This window comes from Hyla sarda, unplaced genomic scaffold, assembly GCF_029499605.1.
Source record: "Hyla sarda isolate aHylSar1 unplaced genomic scaffold, aHylSar1.hap1 scaffold_416, whole genome shotgun sequence".
Taxonomy (NCBI): Eukaryota; Metazoa; Chordata; class Amphibia; order Anura; family Hylidae; genus Hyla; species Hyla sarda.
Window position 1 is genome coordinate 227199 of NW_026610431.1, and position 20524 is coordinate 247722.

A 20524-nucleotide genomic window follows, 5' to 3' on the forward strand; every position below is an offset into this window, starting at 1 on the left:
GTATGGGAGGCTGGTTGGCTGCCAGCCTTCCTTCCATTCCTATGAGTAATGTGAGTGCTCATGAAGGGGACATGGTTGGGTCCACCCCTTTCCCGGTTATCCCCTCTAGGCCTTTTGGCTTAGATCAAGTGTAAAAAAAGAAAGGATCTTGCGACAGATCGCATCCTGAGGCACGTTTTTTTTTGTGTGAATACTTGCACTTGGGTGACTTGTGAGCACATACTGATACATACGTTCCCTATCTGGGGACCATAAATTAAATGGATTTTTGAGAAAGGGAGCTGATTTGGAAGCTTGCTTCTGTCGCCCTATGCATTGACCCGATGTGGCAGTATCTTCGGGTAGTGAACAGTGCACCACCCCATTCCAGTGTTAAACAAGAAAGATTCTCATTTAATCCTCCGTGGGTGAGAATTTGAGTTTGAGAATTGGAGACCAAAATGATGAGTTGCACTGACTGGTTTATGAACGTCTATTCATTTAGCGTTTTAATGACCATGTTTGCACACTGATTGGTGTAAAAAAATAAAATAAAACTAAATAATAATAATCTAGCACACCTGTGCAGGTTTGACATGACATGACAGGTAGCTGTCTTGTGGGTGGTGCTGAATCCTGTTAAATGACATGAGGGTCTCATGCCTATACACAAGGGTGTGTCATTGCTGTTGCTTGACCATGCATTGGTTTCTGTGGTCAGTGAATGATAAAAACAAAATTTACCATCCATTGATGGATGGGAAATCCGCCATGAGGCATTTGTTTTTAGAAACTGCTGCTCACAACCAATGTTGCAATGGAGTGTCTCCATCTGCTGGTGGTATTGGAAAGGCATTAGTGCTATGACAGGGTCTGAAGAAGAAGAAGAAGAAGAAGAAGAAGACGGAAAAAAATATATATAAAAAGAAAAAGAGAGAGAGAGAGAGAGACTGACTTAGTGAGCGAGTGAGTGAGAGAGTGAGAGTGAGTGAGAGTGAATGAGTGAGTGAGTGATTGAGTGAGTGAGTGAGTGAGTGAGTGAGAACAAATGAGTTAAAGCAAGTGAGTGAGAGAGATCGAATGAATGAAAGTCTGAATGACAGAAAGAAAAAAGGATGAAGAAAGAAGCATGAAGAAAAAAAATGTATATGGAGTTGCTGACATGAGTGCAATCTACAAAGCCGTTGAGGCTGATCCTCATGGGAGGATTATTGCACCAGGACCCTTAGCACTTTTAAAATGCCATTCAATGCCACGGGCTAGATGTAAACTGCAGATGACCATGTTGTGGTAGTTACCATGGATACCCAAGTGATGTGTGAGCTAACACATAGGCCCAACAGATTCCAAGAAGGCCAGAATCACCAGCGGCACCACCATCGATTGTCAGGTCACCCGGATTCAGCAAATACCAGAGTCCAAAATGATGCAGGTTTATACTGTTAATTTTCAGTTTATCGTTACAGTTGGTGTTATTCCATGTCGGAAGGGACGCAGCTACAGCCAGTGGGGTAACTAGAGACAGGCAGGCAGCTATGTGCAACAAAGGTAGGCGTGTTGTTTTCATATGCAGATCTGAAATATTGTCTTATATGCAAGAGGAGGAGTGATGGGGGTTCAGGCAAAAGCCAGGCTATGGATTGCATTGCTAAATGCTCCATCAGAGTGCAATGGTCGCCTGTCCTTTTTTTAAGTGATGATGTGGGTTTAGCCTGTGCTGTATGTATGTATGGGTGGCTGACTGCCACCCACCCAGAAAGTGTATGGGAGGCTGGTTGGCTGCCAGCCTTCCTTCCATTCCTATGAGTAATGTGAGTGCTCATGAAGGGGACATGGTTGGGTCCACCCCTTTCCCGGTTATCCCCTCTAGGCCTTTTGGCTTAGATCAAGTGTAAAAAAAGAAAGGATCTTGCGACAGATCGCATCCTGAGGCACGTTTTTTTTTGTGTGAATACTTGCACTTGGGTGACTTGTGAGCACATACTGATACATACGTTCCCTATCTGGGGACCATAAATTAAATGGATTTTTGAGAAAGGGAGCTGATTTGGAAGCTTGCTTCTGTCGCCCTATGCATTGACCCGATGTGGCAGTATCTTCGGGTAGTGAACAGTGCACCACCCCATTCCAGTGTTAAACAAGAAAGATTCTCATTTAATCCTCCGTGGGTGAGAATTTGAGTTTGAGAATTGGAGACCAAAATGATGAGTTGCACTGACTGGTTTATGAACGTCTATTCATTTAGCGTTTTAATGACCATGTTTGCACACTGATTGGTGTAAAAAAATAAAATAAAACTAAATAATAATAATCTAGCACACCTGTGCAGGTTTGACATGACATGACAGGTAGCTGTCTTGTGGGTGGTGCTGAATCCTGTTAAATGACATGAGGGTCTCATGCCTATACACAAGGGTGTGTCATTGCTGTTGCTTGACCATGCATTGGTTTCTGTGGTCAGTGAATGATAAAAACAAAATTTACCATCCATTGATGGATGGGAAATCCGCCATGAGGCATTTGTTTTTAGAAACTGCTGCTCACAACCAATGTTGCAATGGAGTGTCTCCATCTGCTGGTGGTATTGGAAAGGCATTAGTGCTATGACAGGGTCTGAAGAAGAAGAAGAAGAAGAAGAAGAAGAAGAAGACGGAAAAAAATATATATAAAAAGAAAAAGAGAGAGAGAGAGAGAGACTGACTTAGTGAGCGAGTGAGTGAGAGAGTGAGAGTGAGTGAGAGTGAATGAGTGAGTGAGTGATTGAGTGAGTGAGTGAGTGAGTGAGAACAAATGAGTTAAAGCAAGTGAGTGAGAGAGATCGAATGAATGAAAGTCTGAATGACAGAAAGAAAAAAGGATGAAGAAAGAAGCATGAAGAAAAAAAAATGTATATGGAGTTGCTGACATGAGTGCAATCTACAAAGCCGTTGAGGCTGATCCTCATGGGAGGATTATTGCACCAGGACCCTTAGCACTTTTAAAATGCCATTCAATGCCACGGGCTAGATGTAAACTGCAGATGACCATGTTGTGGTAGTTACCATGGATACCCAAGTGATGTGTGAGCTAACACATAGGCCCAACAGATTCCAAGAAGGCCAGAATCACCAGCGGCACCACCATCGATTGTCAGGTCACCCGGATTCAGCAAATACCAGAGTCCAAAATGATGCAGGTTTATACTGTTAATTTTCAGTTTATCGTTACAGTTGGTGTTATTCCATGTCGGAAGGGACGCAGCTACAGCCAGTGGGGTAACTAGAGACAGGCAGGCAGCTATGTGCAACAAAGGTAGGCGTGTTGTTTTCATATGCAGATCTGAAATATTGTCTTATATGCAAGAGGAGGAGTGATGGGGGTTCAGGCAAAAGCCAGGCTATGGATTGCATTGCTAAATGCTCCATCAGAGTGCAATGGTCGCCTGTCCTTTTTTTAAGTGATGATGTGGGTTTAGCCTGTGCTGTATGTATGTATGGGTGGCTGACTGCCACCCACCCAGAAAGTGTATGGGAGGCTGGTTGGCTGCCAGCCTTCCTTCCATTCCTATGAGTAATGTGAGTGCTCATGAAGGGGACATGGTTGGGTCCACCCCTTTCCCGGTTATCCCCTCTAGGCCTTTTGGCTTAGATCAAGTGTAAAAAAAGAAAGGATCTTGCGACAGATCGCATCCTGAGGCACGTTTTTTTTTGTGTGAATACTTGCACTTGGGTGACTTGTGAGCACATACTGATACATACGTTCCCTATCTGGGGACCATAAATTAAATGGATTTTTGAGAAAGGGAGCTGATTTGGAAGCTTGCTTCTGTCGCCCTATGCATTGACCCGATGTGGCAGTATCTTCGGGTAGTGAACAGTGCACCACCCCATTCCAGTGTTAAACAAGAAAGATTCTCATTTAATCCTCCGTGGGTGAGAATTTGAGTTTGAGAATTGGAGACCAAAATGATGAGTTGCACTGACTGGTTTATGAACGTCTATTCATTTAGCGTTTTAATGACCATGTTTGCACACTGATTGGTGTAAAAAAATAAAATAAAACTAAATAATAATAATCTAGCACACCTGTGCAGGTTTGACATGACATGACAGGTAGCTGTCTTGTGGGTGGTGCTGAATCCTGTTAAATGACATGAGGGTCTCATGCCTATACACAAGGGTGTGTCATTGCTGTTGCTTGACCATGCATTGGTTTCTGTGGTCAGTGAATGATAAAAACAAAATTTACCATCCATTGATGGATGGGAAATCCGCCATGAGGCATTTGTTTTTAGAAACTGCTGCTCACAACCAATGTTGCAATGGAGTGTCTCCATCTGCTGGTGGTATTGGAAAGGCATTAGTGCTATGACAGGGTCTGAAGAAGAAGAAGAAGAAGAAGAAGAAGAAGAAGAAGAAGAAGACGGAAAAAATATATATAAAAAGAAAAAGAGAGAGAGAGAGAGAGACTGACTTAGTGAGCGAGTGAGTGAGAGAGTGAGAGTGAGTGAGAGTGAATGAGTGAGTGAGTGAGTGATTGAGTGAGTGAGTGAGTGAGTGAGAACAAATGAGTTAAAGCAAGTGAGTGAGAGAGATCGAATGAATGAAAGTCTGAATGACAGAAAGAAAAAAGGATGAAGAAAGAAGCATGACGAAAAAAAATGTATATGGAGTTGCTGACATGAGTGCAATCTACAAAGCCGTTGAGGCTGATCCTCATGGGGGGATTATTGCACCAGGACCCTTAGCACTTTTAAAATGCCATTCAATGCCACGGGCTAGATGTAAACTGCAGATGACCATGTTGTGGTAGTTACCATGGATACCCAAGTGATGTGTGAGCTAACACATAGGCCCAACAGATTTCAAGAAGGCCAGAATCACCAGCGGCACCACCATCGATTGTCAGGTCACCCGGATTCAGCAAATACCAGAGTCCAAAATGATGCAGGTTTATACTGTTAATTTTCAGTTTATCGTTACAGTTGGTGTTATTCCATGTCGGAAGGGACGCAGCTACAGCCAGTGGGGTAACTAGAGACAGGCAGGCAGCTATGTGCAACAAAGGTAGGCGTGTTGTTTTCATATGCAGATCTGAAATATTGTCTTATATGCAAGAGGAGGAGTGATGGGGGTTCAGGCAAAAGCCAGGCTATGGATTGCATTGCTAAATGCTCCATCAGAGTGCAATGGTCGCCTGTCCTTTTTTTAAGTGATGATGTGGGTTTAGCCTGTGCTGTATGTATGTATGGGTGGCTGACTGCCACCCACCCAGAAAGTGTATGGGAGGCTGGTTGGCTGCCAGCCTTCCTTCCATTCCTATGAGTAATGTGAGTGCTCATGAAGGGGACATGGTTGGGTCCACCCCTTTCCCGGTTATCCCCTCTAGGCCTTTTGGCTTAGATCAAGTGTAAAAAAAGAAAGGATCTTGCGACAGATCGCATCCTGAGGCACGTTTTTTTTTGTGTGAATACTTGCACTTGGGTGACTTGTGAGCACATACTGATACATACGTTCCCTATCTGGGGACCATAAATTAAATGGATTTTTGAGAAAGGGAGCTGATTTGGAAGCTTGCTTCTGTCGCCCTATGCATTGACCCGATGTGGCAGTATCTTCGGGTAGTGAACAGTGCACCACCCCATTCCAGTGTTAAACAAGAAAGATTCTCATTTAATCCTCCGTGGGTGAGAATTTGAGTTTGAGAATTGGAGACCAAAATGATGAGTTGCACTGACTGGTTTATGAACGTCTATTCATTTAGCGTTTTAATGACCATGTTTGCACACTGATTGGTGTAAAAAAATAAAATAAAACTAAATAATAATAATCTAGCACACCTGTGCAGGTTTGACATGACATGACAGGTAGCTGTCTTGTGGGTGGTGCTGAATCCTGTTAAATGACATGAGGGTCTCATGCCTATACACAAGGGTGTGTCATTGCTGTTGCTTGACCATGCATTGGTTTCTGTGGTCAGTGAATGATAAAAACAAAATTTACCATCCATTGATGGATGGGAAATCCGCCATGAGGCATTTGTTTTTAGAAACTGCTGCTCACAACCAATGTTGCAATGGAGTGTCTCCATCTGCTGGTGGTATTGGAAAGGCATTAGTGCTATGACAGGGTCTGAAGAAGAAGAAGAAGAAGAAGAAGAAGACGGAAAAAAATATATATAAAAAGAAAAAGAGAGAGAGAGAGAGAGACTGACTTAGTGAGCGAGTGAGTGAGAGAGTGAGAGTGAGTGAGAGTGAATGAGTGAGTGAGTGATTGAGTGAGTGAGTGAGTGAGTGAGTGAGAACAAATGAGTTAAAGCAAGTGAGTGAGAGAGATCGAATGAATGAAAGTCTGAATGACAGAAAGAAAAAAGGATGAAGAAAGAAGCATGAAGAAAAAAAAATGTATATGGAGTTGCTGACATGAGTGCAATCTACAAAGCCGTTGAGGCTGATCCTCATGGGAGGATTATTGCACCAGGACCCTTAGCACTTTTAAAATGCCATTCAATGCCACGGGCTAGATGTAAACTGCAGATGACCATGTTGTGGTAGTTACCATGGATACCCAAGTGATGTGTGAGCTAACACATAGGCCCAACAGATTCCAAGAAGGCCAGAATCACCAGCGGCACCACCATCGATTGTCAGGTCACCCGGATTCAGCAAATACCAGAGTCCAAAATGATGCAGGTTTATACTGTTAATTTTCAGTTTATCGTTACAGTTGGTGTTATTCCATGTCGGAAGGGACGCAGCTACAGCCAGTGGGGTAACTAGAGACAGGCAGGCAGCTATGTGCAACAAAGGTAGGCGTGTTGTTTTCATATGCAGATCTGAAATATTGTCTTATATGCAAGAGGAGGAGTGATGGGGGTTCAGGCAAAAGCCAGGCTATGGATTGCATTGCTAAATGCTCCATCAGAGTGCAATGGTCGCCTGTCCTTTTTTTAAGTGATGATGTGGGTTTAGCCTGTGCTGTATGTATGTATGGGTGGCTGACTGCCACCCACCCAGAAAGTGTATGGGAGGCTGGTTGGCTGCCAGCCTTCCTTCCATTCCTATGAGTAATGTGAGTGCTCATGAAGGGGACATGGTTGGGTCCACCCCTTTCCCGGTTATCCCCTCTAGGCCTTTTGGCTTAGATCAAGTGTAAAAAAAGAAAGGATCTTGCGACAGATCGCATCCTGAGGCACGTTTTTTTTTGTGTGAATACTTGCACTTGGGTGACTTGTGAGCACATACTGATACATACGTTCCCTATCTGGGGACCATAAATTAAATGGATTTTTGAGAAAGGGAGCTGATTTGGAAGCTTGCTTCTGTCGCCCTATGCATTGACCCGATGTGGCAGTATCTTCGGGTAGTGAACAGTGCACCACCCTATTCCAGTGTTAAACAAGAAAGATTCTCATTTAATCCTCCGTGGGTGAGAATTTGAGTTTGAGAATTGGAGACCAAAATGATGAGTTGCACTGACTGGTTTATGAACGTCTATTCATTTAGCGTTTTAATGACCATGTTTGCACACTGATTGGTGTAAAAAAATAAAATAAAACTAAATAATAATAATCTAGCACACCTGTGCAGGTTTGACATGACATGACAGGTAGCTGTCTTGTGGGTGGTGCTGAATCCTGTTAAATGACATGAGGGTCTCATGCCTATACACAAGGGTGTGTCATTGCTGTTGCTTGACCATGCATTGGTTTCTGTGGTCAGTGAATGATAAAAACAAAATTTACCATCCATTGATGGATGGGAAATCCGCCATGAGGCATTTGTTTTTAGAAACTGCTGCTCACAACCAATGTTGCAATGGAGTGTCTCCATCTGCTGGTGGTATTGGAAAGGCATTAGTGCTATGACAGGGTCTGAAGAAGAAGAAGAAGAAGAAGAAGACGGAAAAAAATATATATAAAAAGAAAAAGAGAGAGAGAGAGACTGACTTAGTGAGCGAGTGAGTGAGAGAGTGAGAGTGAGTGAGAGTGAATGAGTGAGTGAGTGATTGAGTGAGTGAGTGAGTGAGTGAGAACAAATGAGTTAAAGCAAGTGAGTGAGAGAGATCGAATGAATGAAAGTCTGAATGACAGAAAGAAAAAAGGATGAAGAAAGAAGCATGAAGAAAAAAAAATGTATATGGAGTTGCTGACATGAGTGCAATCTACAAAGCCGTTGAGGCTGATCCTCATGGGAGGATTATTGCACCAGGACCCTTAGCACTTTTAAAATGCCATTCAATGCCACGGGCTAGATGTAAACTGCAGATGACCATGTTGTGGTAGTTACCATGGATACCCAAGTGATGTGTGAGCTAACACATAGGCCCAACAGATTCCAAGAAGGCCAGAATCACCAGCGGCACCACCATCGATTGTCAGGTCACCCGGATTCAGCAAATACCAGAGTCCAAAATGATGCAGGTTTATACTGTTAATTTTCAGTTTATCGTTACAGTTGGTGTTATTCCATGTCGGAAGGGACGCAGCTACAGCCAGTGGGGTAACTAGAGACAGGCAGGCAGCTATGTGCAACAAAGGTAGGCGTGTTGTTTTCATATGCAGATCTGAAATATTGTCTTATATGCAAGAGGAGGAGTGATGGGGGTTCAGGCAAAAGCCAGGCTATGGATTGCATTGCTAAATGCTCCATCAGAGTGCAATGGTCGCCTGTCCTTTTTTTAAGTGATGATGTGGGTTTAGCCTGTGCTGTATGTATGTATGGGTGGCTGACTGCCACCCACCCAGAAAGTGTATGGGAGGCTGGTTGGCTGCCAGCCTTCCTTCCATTCCTATGAGTAATGTGAGTGCTCATGAAGGGGACATGGTTGGGTCCACCCCTTTCCCGGTTATCCCCTCTAGGCCTTTTGGCTTAGATCAAGTGTAAAAAAAGAAAGGATCTTGCGACAGATCGCATCCTGAGGCACGTTTTTTTTTTGTGTGAATACTTGCACTTGGGTGACTTGTGAGCACATACTGATACATACGTTCCCTATCTGGGGACCATAAATTAAATGGATTTTTGAGAAAGGGAGCTGATTTGGAAGCTTGCTTCTGTCGCCCTATGCATTGACCCGATGTGGCAGTATCTTCGGGTAGTGAACAGTGCACCACCCCATTCCAGTGTTAAACAAGAAAGATTCTCATTTAATCCTCCGTGGGTGAGAATTTGAGTTTGAGAATTGGAGACCAAAATGATGAGTTGCACTGACTGGTTTATGAACGTCTATTCATTTAGCGTTTTAATGACCATGTTTGCACACTGATTGGTGTAAAAAAATAAAATAAAACTAAATAATAATAATCTAGCACACCTGTGCAGGTTTGACATGACATGACAGGTAGCTGTCTTGTGGGTGGTGCTGAATCCTGTTAAATGACATGAGGGTCTCATGCCTATACACAAGGGTGTGTCATTGCTGTTGCTTGACCATGCATTGGTTTCTGTGGTCAGTGAATGATAAAAACAAAATTTACCATCCATTGATGGATGGGAAATCCGCCATGAGGCATTTGTTTTTAGAAACTGCTGCTCACAACCAATGTTGCAATGGAGTGTCTCCATCTGCTGGTGGTATTGGAAAGGCATTAGTGCTATGACAGGGTCTGAAGAAGAAGAAGAAGAAGAAGAAGAAGACGGAAAAAAATATATATAAAAAGAAAAAGAGAGAGAGAGAGAGACTGACTTAGTGAGCGAGTGAGTGAGAGAGTGAGAGTGAGTGAGAGTGAATGAGTGAGTGAGTGATTGAGTGAGTGAGTGAGTGAGTGAGAACAAATGAGTTAAAGCAAGTGAGTGAGAGAGATCGAATGAATGAAAGTCTGAATGACAGAAAGAAAAAAGGATGAAGAAAGAAGCATGAAGAAAAAAAAATGTATATGGAGTTGCTGACATGAGTGCAATCTACAAAGCCGTTGAGGCTGATCCTCATGGGAGGATTATTGCACCAGGACCCTTAGCACTTTTAAAATGCCATTCAATGCCACGGGCTAGATGTAAACTGCAGATGACCATGTTGTGGTAGTTACCATGGATACCCAAGTGATGTGTGAGCTAACACATAGGCCCAACAGATTCCAAGAAGGCCAGAATCACCAGCGGCACCACCATCGATTGTCAGGTCACCCGGATTCAGCAAATACCAGAGTCCAAAATGATGCAGGTTTATACTGTTAATTTTCAGTTTATCGTTACAGTTGGTGTTATTCCATGTCGGAAGGGACGCAGCTACAGCCAGTGGGGTAACTAGAGACAGGCAGGCAGCTATGTGCAACAAAGGTAGGCGTGTTGTTTTCATATGCAGATCTGAAATATTGTCTTATATGCAAGAGGAGGAGTGATGGGGGTTCAGGCAAAAGCCAGGCTATGGATTGCATTGCTAAATGCTCCATCAGAGTGCAATGGTCGCCTGTCCTTTTTTTAAGTGATGATGTGGGTTTAGCCTGTGCTGTATATATGTATGGGTGGCTGACTGCCACCCACCCAGAAAGTGTATGGGAGGCTGGTTGGCTGCCAGCCTTCCTTCCATTCCTATGAGTAATGTGAGTGCTCATGAAGGGGACATGGTTGGGTCCACCCCTTTCCCGGTTATCCCCTCTAGGCCTTTTGGCTTAGATCAAGTGTAAAAAAAGAAAGGATCTTGCGACAGATCGCATCCTGAGGCACGTTTTTTTTTGTGTGAATACTTGCACTTGGGTGACTTGTGAGCACATACTGATACATACGTTCCCTATCTGGGGACCATAAATTAAATGGATTTTTGAGAAAGGGAGCTGATTTGGAAGCTTGCTTCTGTCGCCCTATGCATTGACCCGATGTGGCAGTATCTTCGGGTAGTGAACAGTGCACCACCCCATTCCAGTGTTAAACAAGAAAGATTCTCATTTAATCCTCCGTGGGTGAGAATTTGAGTTTGAGAATTGGAGACCAAAATGATGAGTTGCACTGACTGGTTTATGAACGTCTATTCATTTAGCGTTTTAATGACCATGTTTGCACACTGATTGGTGTAAAAAAATAAAATAAAACTAAATAATAATAATCTAGCACACCTGTGCAGGTTTGACATGACATGACAGGTAGCTGTCTTGTGGGTGGTGCTGAATCCTGTTAAATGACATGAGGGTCTCATGCCTATACACAAGGGTGTGTCATTGCTGTTGCTTGACCATGCATTGGTTTCTGTGGTCAGTGAATGATAAAAACAAAATTTACCATCCATTGATGGATGGGAAATCCGCCATGAGGCATTTGTTTTTAGAAACTGCTGCTCACAACCAATGTTGCAATGGAGTGTCTCCATCTGCTGGTGGTATTGGAAAGGCATTAGTGCTATGACAGGGTCTGAAGAAGAAGAAGAAGAAGAAGAAGAAGAAGAAGAAGACGGAAAAAAATATATATAAAAAGAAAAAGAGAGAGAGAGAGAGAGACTGACTTAGTGAGCGAGTGAGTGAGAGAGTGAGAGTGAGTGAGAGTGAATGAGTGAGTGAGTGATTGAGTGAGTGAGTGAGTGAGTGAGAACAAATGAGTTAAAGCAAGTGAGTGAGAGAGATCGAATGAATGAAAGTCTGAATGACAGAAAGAAAAAAGGATGAAGAAAGAAGCATGAAGAAAAAAAAATGTATATGGAGTTGCTGACATGAGTGCAATCTACAAAGCCGTTGAGGCTGATCCTCATGGGAGGATTATTGCACCAGGACCCTTAGCACTTTTAAAATGCCATTCAATGCCACGGGCTAGATGTAAACTGCAGATGACCATGTTGTGGTAGTTACCATGGATACCCAAGTGATGTGTGAGCTAACACATAGGCCCAACAGATTCCAAGAAGGCCAGAATCACCAGCGGCACCACCATCGATTGTCAGGTCACCCGGATTCAGCAAATACCAGAGTCCAAAATGATGCAGGTTTATACTGTTAATTTTCAGTTTATCGTTACAGTTGGTGTTATTCCATGTCGGAAGGGACGCAGCTACAGCCAGTGGGGTAACTAGAGACAGGCAGGCAGCTATGTGCAACAAAGGTAGGCGTGTTGTTTTCATATGCAGATCTGAAATATTGTCTTATATGCAAGAGGAGGAGTGATGGGGGTTCAGGCAAAAGCCAGGCTATGGATTGCATTGCTAAATGCTCCATCAGAGTGCAATGGTCGCCTGTCCTTTTTTTAAGTGATGATGTGGGTTTAGCCTGTGCTGTATGTATGTATGGGTGGCTGACTGCCACCCACCCAGAAAGTGTATGGGAGGCTGGTTGGCTGCCAGCCTTCCTTCCATTCCTATGAGTAATGTGAGTGCTCATGAAGGGGACATGGTTGGGTCCACCCCTTTCCCGGTTATCCCCTCTAGGCCTTTTGGCTTAGATCAAGTGTAAAAAAAGAAAGGATCTTGCGACAGATCGCATCCTGAGGCACGTTTTTTTTTTGTGTGAATACTTGCACTTGGGTGACTTGTGAGCACATACTGATACATACGTTCCCTATCTGGGGACCATAAATTAAATGGATTTTTGAGAAAGGGAGCTGATTTGGAAGCTTGCTTCTGTCGCCCTATGCATTGACCCGATGTGGCAGTATCTTCGGGTAGTGAACAGTGCACCACCCCATTCCAGTGTTAAACAAGAAAGATTCTCATTTAATCCTCCGTGGGTGAGAATTTGAGTTTGAGAATTGGAGACCAAAATGATGAGTTGCACTGACTGGTTTATGAACGTCTATTCATTTAGCGTTTTAATGACCATGTTTGCACACTGATTGGTGTAAAAAAATAAAATAAAACTAAATAATAATAATCTAGCACACCTGTGCAGGTTTGACATGACATGACAGGTAGCTGTCTTGTGGGTGGTGCTGAATCCTGTTAAATGACATGAGGGTCTCATGCCTATACACAAGGGTGTGTCATTGCTGTTGCTTGACCATGCATTGGTTTCTGTGGTCAGTGAATGATAAAAACAAAATTTACCATCCATTGATGGATGGGAAATCCGCCATGAGGCATTTGTTTTTAGAAACTGCTGCTCACAACCAATGTTGCAATGGAGTGTCTCCATCTGCTGGTGGTATTGGAAAGGCATTAGTGCTATGACAGGGTCTGAAGAAGAAGAAGAAGAAGAAGAAGAAGACGGAAAAAAATATATATAAAAAGAAAAAGAGAGAGAGAGAGAGACTGACTTAGTGAGCGAGTGAGTGAGAGAGTGAGAGTGAGTGAGAGTGAATGAGTGAGTGAGTGATTGAGTGAGTGAGTGAGTGAGTGAGAACAAATGAGTTAAAGCAAGTGAGTGAGAGAGATCGAATGAATGAAAGTCTGAATGACAGAAAGAAAAAAGGATGAAGAAAGAAGCATGAAGAAAAAAAAATGTATATGGAGTTGCTGACATGAGTGCAATCTACAAAGCCGTTGAGGCTGATCCTCATGGGAGGATTATTGCACCAGGACCCTTAGCACTTTTAAAATGCCATTCAATGCCACGGGCTAGATGTAAACTGCAGATGACCATGTTGTGGTAGTTACCATGGATACCCAAGTGATGTGTGAGCTAACACATAGGCCCAACAGATTCCAAGAAGGCCAGAATCACCAGCGGCACCACCATCGATTGTCAGGTCACCCGGATTCAGCAAATACCAGAGTCCAAAATGATGCAGGTTTATACTGTTAATTTTCAGTTTATCGTTACAGTTGGTGTTATTCCATGTCGGAAGGGACGCAGCTACAGCCAGTGGGGTAACTAGAGACAGGCAGGCAGCTATGTGCAACAAAGGTAGGCGTGTTGTTTTCATATGCAGATCTGAAATATTGTCTTATATGCAAGAGGAGGAGTGATGGGGGTTCAGGCAAAAGCCAGGCTATGGATTGCATTGCTAAATGCTCCATCAGAGTGCAATGGTCGCCTGTCCTTTTTTTAAGTGATGATGTGGGTTTAGCCTGTGCTGTATGTATGTATGGGTGGCTGACTGCCACCCACCCAGAAAGTGTATGGGAGGCTGGTTGGCTGCCAGCCTTCCTTCCATTCCTATGAGTAATGTGAGTGCTCATGAAGGGGACATGGTTGGGTCCACCCCTTTCCCGGTTATCCCCTCTAGGCCTTTTGGCTTAGATCAAGTGTAAAAAAAGAAAGGATCTTGCGACAGATCGCATCCTGAGGCACGTTTTTTTTTTGTGTGAATACTTGCACTTGGGTGACTTGTGAGCACATACTGATACATACGTTCCCTATCTGGGGACCATAAATTAAATGGATTTTTGAGAAAGGGAGCTGATTTGGAAGCTTGCTTCTGTCGCCCTATGCATTGACCCGATGTGGCAGTATCTTCGGGTAGTGAACAGTGCACCACCCCATTCCAGTGTTAAACAAGAAAGATTCTCATTTAATCCTCCGTGGGTGAGAATTTGAGTTTGAGAATTGGAGACCAAAATGATGAGTTGCACTGACTGGTTTATGAACGTCTATTCATTTAGCGTTTTAATGACCATGTTTGCACACTGATTGGTGTAAAAAAATAAAATAAAACTAAATAATAATAATCTAGCACACCTGTGCAGGTTTGACATGACATGACAGGTAGCTGTCTTGTGGGTGGTGCTGAATCCTGTTAAATGACATGAGGGTCTCATGCCTATACACAAGGGTGTGTCATTGCTGTTGCTTGACCATGCATTGGTTTCTGTGGTCAGTGAATGATAAAAACAAAATTTACCATCCATTGATGGATGGGAAATCCGCCATGAGGCATTTGTTTTTAGAAACTGCTGCTCACAACCAATGTTGCAATGGAGTGTCTCCATCTGCTGGTGGTATTGGAAAGGCATTAGTGCTATGACAGGGTCTGAAGAAGAAGAAGAAGAAGAAGAAGAAGACGGAAAAAAATATATATAAAAAGAAAAAGAGAGAGAGAGAGAGACTGACTTAGTGAGCGAGTGAGTGAGAGAGTGAGAGTGAGTGAGAGTGAATGAGTGAGTGAGTGATTGAGTGAGTGAGTGAGTGAGTGAGAACAAATGAGTTAAAGCAAGTGAGTGAGAGAGATCGAATGAATGAAAGTCTGAATGACAGAAAGAAAAAAGGATGAAGAAAGAAGCATGAAGAAAAAAAAATGTATATGGAGTTGCTGACATGAGTGCAATCTACAAAGCCGTTGAGGCTGATCCTCATGGGAGGATTATTGCACCAGGACCCTTAGCACTTTTAAAATGCCATTCAATGCCACGGGCTAGATGTAAACTGCAGATGACCATGTTGTGGTAGTTACCATGGATACCCAAGTGATGTGTGAGCTAACACATAGGCCCAACAGATTCCAAGAAGGCCAGAATCACCAGCGGCACCACCATCGATTGTCAGGTCACCCGGATTCAGCAAATACCAGAGTCCAAAATGATGCAGGTTTATACTGTTAATTTTCAGTTTATCGTTACAGTTGGTGTTATTCCATGTCGGAAGGGACGCAGCTACAGCCAGTGGGGTAACTAGAGACAGGCAGGCAGCTATGTGCAACAAAGGTAGGCGTGTTGTTTTCATATGCAGATCTGAAATATTGTCTTATATGCAAGAGGAGGAGTGATGGGGGTTCAGGCAAAAGCCAGGCTATGGATTGCATTGCTAAATGCTCCATCAGAGTGCAATGGTCGCCTGTCCTTTTTTTAAGTGATGATGTGGGTTTAGCCTGTGCTGTATGTATGTATGGGTGGCTGACTGCCACCCACCCAGAAAGTGTATGGGAGGCTGGTTGGCTGCCAGCCTTCCTTCCATTCCTATGAGTAATGTGAGTGCTCATGAAGGGGACATGGTTGGGTCCACCCCTTTCCCGGTTATCCCCTCTAGGCCTTTTGGCTTAGATCAAGTGTAAAAAAAGAAAGGATCTTGCGACAGATCGCATCCTGAGGCACGTTTTTTTTTGTGTGAATACTTGCACTTGGGTGACTTGTGAGCACATACTGATACATACGTTCCCTATCTGGGGACCATAAATTAAATGGATTTTTGAGAAAGGGAGCTGATTTGGAAGCTTGCTTCTGTCGCCCTATGCATTGACCCGATGTGGCAGTATCTTCGGGTAGTGAACAGTGCACCACCCCATTCCAGTGTTAAACAAGAAAGATTCTCATTTAATCCTCCGTGGGTGAGAATTTGAGTTTGAGAATTGGAGACCAAAATGATGAGTTGCACTGACTGGTTTATGAACGTCTATTCATTTAGCGTTTTAATGACCATGTTTGCACACTGATTGGTGTAAAAAAATAAAATAAAACTAAATAATAATAATCTAGCACACCTGTGCAGGTTTGACATGACATGACAGGTAGCTGTCTTGTGGGTGGTGCTGAATCCTGTTAAATGACATGAGGGTCTCATGCCTATACACAAGGGTGTGTCATTGCTGTTGCTTGACCATGCATTGGTTTCTGTGGTCAGTGAATGATAAAAACAAAATTTACCATCCATTGATGGATGGGAAATCCGCCATGAGGCATTTGTTTTTAGAAACTGCTGCTCACAACCAATGTTGCAATGGAGTGTCTCCATCTGCTGGTGGTATTGGAAAGGCATTAGTGCTATGACAGGGTCTGAAGAAGAAGAAGAAGAAGAAGAAGAAGAAGAAGAAGACGGAAAAAAATATATATAAAAAGAAAAAGAGAGAGAGAGAGAGAGACTGACTTAGTGAGCGAGTGAGTGAGAGAGTGAGAGTCAGTGAGAGTGAATGAGTGAGTGAGTGATTGAGTGAGTGAGTGAGTGAGTGAGAACAAATGAGTTAAAGCAAGTGAGTGAGAGAGATCGAATGAATGAAAGTCTGAATGACAGAAAGAAAAAAGGATGAAGAAAGAAGCATGAAGAAAAAAAATGTATATGGAGTTGCTGACATGAGTGCAATCTACAAAGCCGTTGAGGCTGATCCTCATGGGAGGATTATTGCACCAGGACCCTTAGCACTTTTAAAATGCCATTCAATGCCACGGGCTAGATGTAAACTGCAGATGACCATGTTGTGGTAGTTACCATGGATACCCAAGTGATGTGTGAGCTAACACATAGGCCCAACAGATTCCAAGAAGGCCAGAATCACCAGCGGCACCACCATCGATTGTCAGGTCACCCGGATTCAGCAAATACCAGAGTCCAAAATGATGCAGGTTTATACTGTTAATTTTCAGTTTATCGTTACAGTTGGTGTTATTCCATGTCGGAAGGGACGCAGCTACAGCCAGTGGGGTAACTAGAGACAGGCAGGCAGCTATGTGCAACAAAGGTAGGCGTGTTGTTTTCATATGCAGATCTGAAATATTGTCTTATATGCAAGAGGAGGAGTGATGGGGGTTCAGGCAAAAGCCAGGCTATGGATTGCATTGCTAAATGCTCCATCAGAGTGCAATGGTCGCCTGTCCTTTTTTTAAGTGATGATGTGGGTTTAGCCTGTGCTGTATGTATGTATGGGTGGCTGACTGCCACCCACCCAGAAAGTGTATGGGAGGCTGGTTGGCTGCCAGCCTTCCTTCCATTCCTATGAGTAATGTGAGTGCTCATGAAGGGGACATGGTTGGGTCCACCCCTTTCCCGGTTATCCCCTCTAGGCCTTTTGGCTTAGATCAAGTGTAAAAAAAGAAAGGATCTTGCGACAGATCGCATCCTGAGGCACGTTTTTTTTTGTGTGAATACTTGCACTTGGGTGACTTGTGAGCACATACTGATACATACGTTCCCTATCTGGGGACCATAAATTAAATGGATTTTTGAGAAAGGGAGCTGATTTGGAAGCTTGCTTCTGTCGCCCTATGCATTGACCCGATGTGGCAGTATCTTCGGGTAGTGAACAGTGCACCACCCCATTCCAGTGTTAAACAAGAAAGATTCTCATTTAATCCTCCGTGGGTGAGAATTTGAGTTTGAGAATTGGAGACCAAAATGATGAGTTGCACTGACTGGTTTATGAACGTCTATTCATTTAGCGTTTTAATGACCATGTTTGCACACTGATTGGTGTAAAAAAATAAAATAAAACTAAATAATAATAATCTAGCACACCTGTGCAGGTTTGACATGACATGACAGGTAGCTGTCTTGTGGGTGGTGCTGAATCCTGTTAAATGACATGAGGGTCTCATGCCTATACACAAGGGTGTGTCATTGCTGTTGCTTGACCATGCATTGGTTTCTGTGGTCAGTGAATGATAAAAACAAAATTTACCATCCATTGATGGATGGGAAATCCGCCATGAGGCATTTGTTTTTAGAAACTGCTGCTCACAACCAATGTTGCAATGGAGTGTCTCCATCTGCTGGTGGTATTGGAAAGGCATTAGTGCTATGACAGGGTCTGAAGAAGAAGAAGAAGAAGAAGACGGAAAAAAATATATATAAAAAGAAAAAGAGAGAGAGAGAGAGAGACTGACTTAGTGAGCGAGTGAGTGAGAGAGTGAGAGTGAGTGAGAGTGAATGAGTGAGTGAGTGATTGAGTGAGTGAGTGAGTGAGTGAGAACAAATGAGTTAAAGCAAGTGAGTGAGAGAGATCGAATGAATGAAAGTCTGAATGACAGAAAGAAAAAAGGATGAAGAAAGAAGCATGAAGAAAAAAAAATGTATATGGAGTTGCTGACATGAGTGCAATCTACAAAGCCGTTGAGGCTGATCCTCATGGGAGGATTATTGCACCAGGACCCTTAGCACTTTTAAAATGCCATTCAATGCCACGGGCTAGATGTAAACTGCAGATGACCATGTTGTGGTAGTTACCATGGATACCCAAGTGATGTGTGAGCTAACACATAGGCCCAACAGATTCCAAGAAGGCCAGAATCACCAGCGGCACCACCATCGATTGTCAGGTCACCCGGATTCAGCAAATACCAGAGTCCAAAATGATGCAGGTTTATACTGTTAATTTTCAGTTTATCGTTACAGTTGGTGTTATTCCATGTCGGAAGGGACGCAGCTACAGCCAGTGGGGTAACTAGAGACAGGCAGGCAGCTATGTGCAACAAAGGTAGGCGTGTTGTTTTCATATGCAGATCTGAAATATTGTCTTATATGCAAGAGGAGGAGTGATGGGGGTTCAGGCAAAAGCCAGGCTATGGATTGCATTGCTAAATGCTCCATCAGAGTGCAATGGTCGCCTGTCCTTTTTTTAAGTGATGATGTGGGTTTAGCCTGTGCTGTATGTATGTATGGGTGGCTGACTGCCACCCACCCAGAAAGTGTATGGGAGGCTGGTTGGCTGCCAGCCTTCCTTCCATTCCTATGAGTAATGTGAGTGCTCATGAAGGGGACATGGTTGGGTCCACCCCTTTCCCGGTTATCCCCTCTAGGCCTTTTGGCTTAGATCAAGTGTAAAAAAAGAAAGGATCTTGCGACAGATCGCATCCTGAGGCACGTTTTTTTTTGTGTGAATACTTGCACTTGGGTGACTTGTGAGCACATACTGATACATACGTTCCCTATCTGGGGACCATAAATTAAATGGATTTTTGAGAAAGGGAGCTGATTTGGAAGCTTGCTTCTGTCGCCCTATGCATTGACCCGATGTGGCAGTATCTTCGGGTAGTGAACAGTGCACCACCCCATTCCAGTGTTAAACAAGAAAGATTCTCATTTAATCCTCCGTGGGTGAGAATTTGAGTTTGAGAATTGGAGACCAAAATGATGAGTTGCACTGACTGGTTTATGAACGTCTATTCATTTAGCGTTTTAATGACCATGTTTGCACACTGATTGGTGTAAAAAAATAAAATAAAACTAAATAATAATAATCTAGCACACCTGTGCAGGTTTGACATGACATGACAGGTAGCTGTCTTGTGGGTGGTGCTGAATCCTGTTAAATGACATGAGGGTCTCATGCCTATACACAAGGGTGTGTCATTGCTGTTGCTTGACCATGCATTGGTTTCTGTGGTCAGTGAATGATAAAAACAAAATTTACCATCCATTGATGGATGGGAAATCCGCCATGAGGCATTTGTTTTTAGAAACTGCTGCTCACAACCAATGTTGCAATGGAGTGTCTCCATCTGCTGGTGGTATTGGAAAGGCATTAGTGCTATGACAGGGTCTGAAGAAGAAGAAGAAGAAGAAGAAGAAGAAGAAGAAGAAGACGGAAAAAAATATATATAAAAAGAAAAAGAGAGAGAGAGAGAGAGACTGACTTAGTGAGCGAGTGAGTGAGAGAGTGAGAGTGAGTGAGAGTGAATGAGTGAGTGAGTGATTGAGTGAGTGAGTGAGTGAGTGAGTGAGAACAAATGAGTTAAAGCAAGTGAGTGAGAGAGATCGAATGAATGAAAGTCTGAATGACAGAAAGAAAAAAGGATGAAGAAAGAAGCATGAAGAAAAAAAAATGTATATGGAGTTGCTGACATGAGTGCAATCTACAAAGCCGTTGAGGCTGATCCTCATGGGAGGATTATTGCACCAGGACCCTTAGCACTTTTAAAATGCCATTCAATGCCACGGGCTAGATGTAAACTGCAGATGACCATGTTGTGGTAGTTACCATGGATACCCAAGTGATGTGTGAGCTAACACATAGGCCCAACAGATTCCAAGAAGGCCAGAATCACCAGCGGCACCACCATCGATTGTCAGGTCA

At 43.3% G+C, this 20524-nt stretch overlaps 12 pseudogenes; all 12 read left to right on the plus strand.

Moving 5' to 3' along the window:
• The first annotated feature begins 98 nt into the window (after positions 1 to 98).
• LOC130333772 (U2 spliceosomal RNA) lies at positions 99 to 362 on the plus strand (annotated as a pseudogene).
• Positions 363 to 1838: 1476 nt separating this feature from the next.
• On the plus strand, positions 1839 to 2102 carry LOC130333774 (U2 spliceosomal RNA; annotated as a pseudogene).
• Positions 2103 to 3581: 1479 nt separating this feature from the next.
• Positions 3582 to 3845, plus strand: LOC130333775 (U2 spliceosomal RNA; annotated as a pseudogene).
• A 1490-nt stretch (positions 3846 to 5335) lies between these two features.
• LOC130333776 (U2 spliceosomal RNA) lies at positions 5336 to 5599 on the plus strand (annotated as a pseudogene).
• A 1477-nt stretch (positions 5600 to 7076) lies between these two features.
• LOC130333778 (U2 spliceosomal RNA) lies at positions 7077 to 7340 on the plus strand (annotated as a pseudogene).
• A 1466-nt stretch (positions 7341 to 8806) lies between these two features.
• LOC130333804 (U2 spliceosomal RNA) lies at positions 8807 to 9071 on the plus strand (annotated as a pseudogene).
• A 1471-nt stretch (positions 9072 to 10542) lies between these two features.
• LOC130333779 (U2 spliceosomal RNA) lies at positions 10543 to 10806 on the plus strand (annotated as a pseudogene).
• Positions 10807 to 12288: 1482 nt separating this feature from the next.
• LOC130333805 (U2 spliceosomal RNA) lies at positions 12289 to 12553 on the plus strand (annotated as a pseudogene).
• Positions 12554 to 14024: 1471 nt separating this feature from the next.
• Positions 14025 to 14289, plus strand: LOC130333807 (U2 spliceosomal RNA; annotated as a pseudogene).
• A 1471-nt stretch (positions 14290 to 15760) lies between these two features.
• On the plus strand, positions 15761 to 16024 carry LOC130333780 (U2 spliceosomal RNA; annotated as a pseudogene).
• A 1481-nt stretch (positions 16025 to 17505) lies between these two features.
• LOC130333781 (U2 spliceosomal RNA) lies at positions 17506 to 17769 on the plus strand (annotated as a pseudogene).
• Positions 17770 to 19236: 1467 nt separating this feature from the next.
• On the plus strand, positions 19237 to 19500 carry LOC130333782 (U2 spliceosomal RNA; annotated as a pseudogene).
• Positions 19501 to 20524: the final 1024 nt, after the last annotated feature.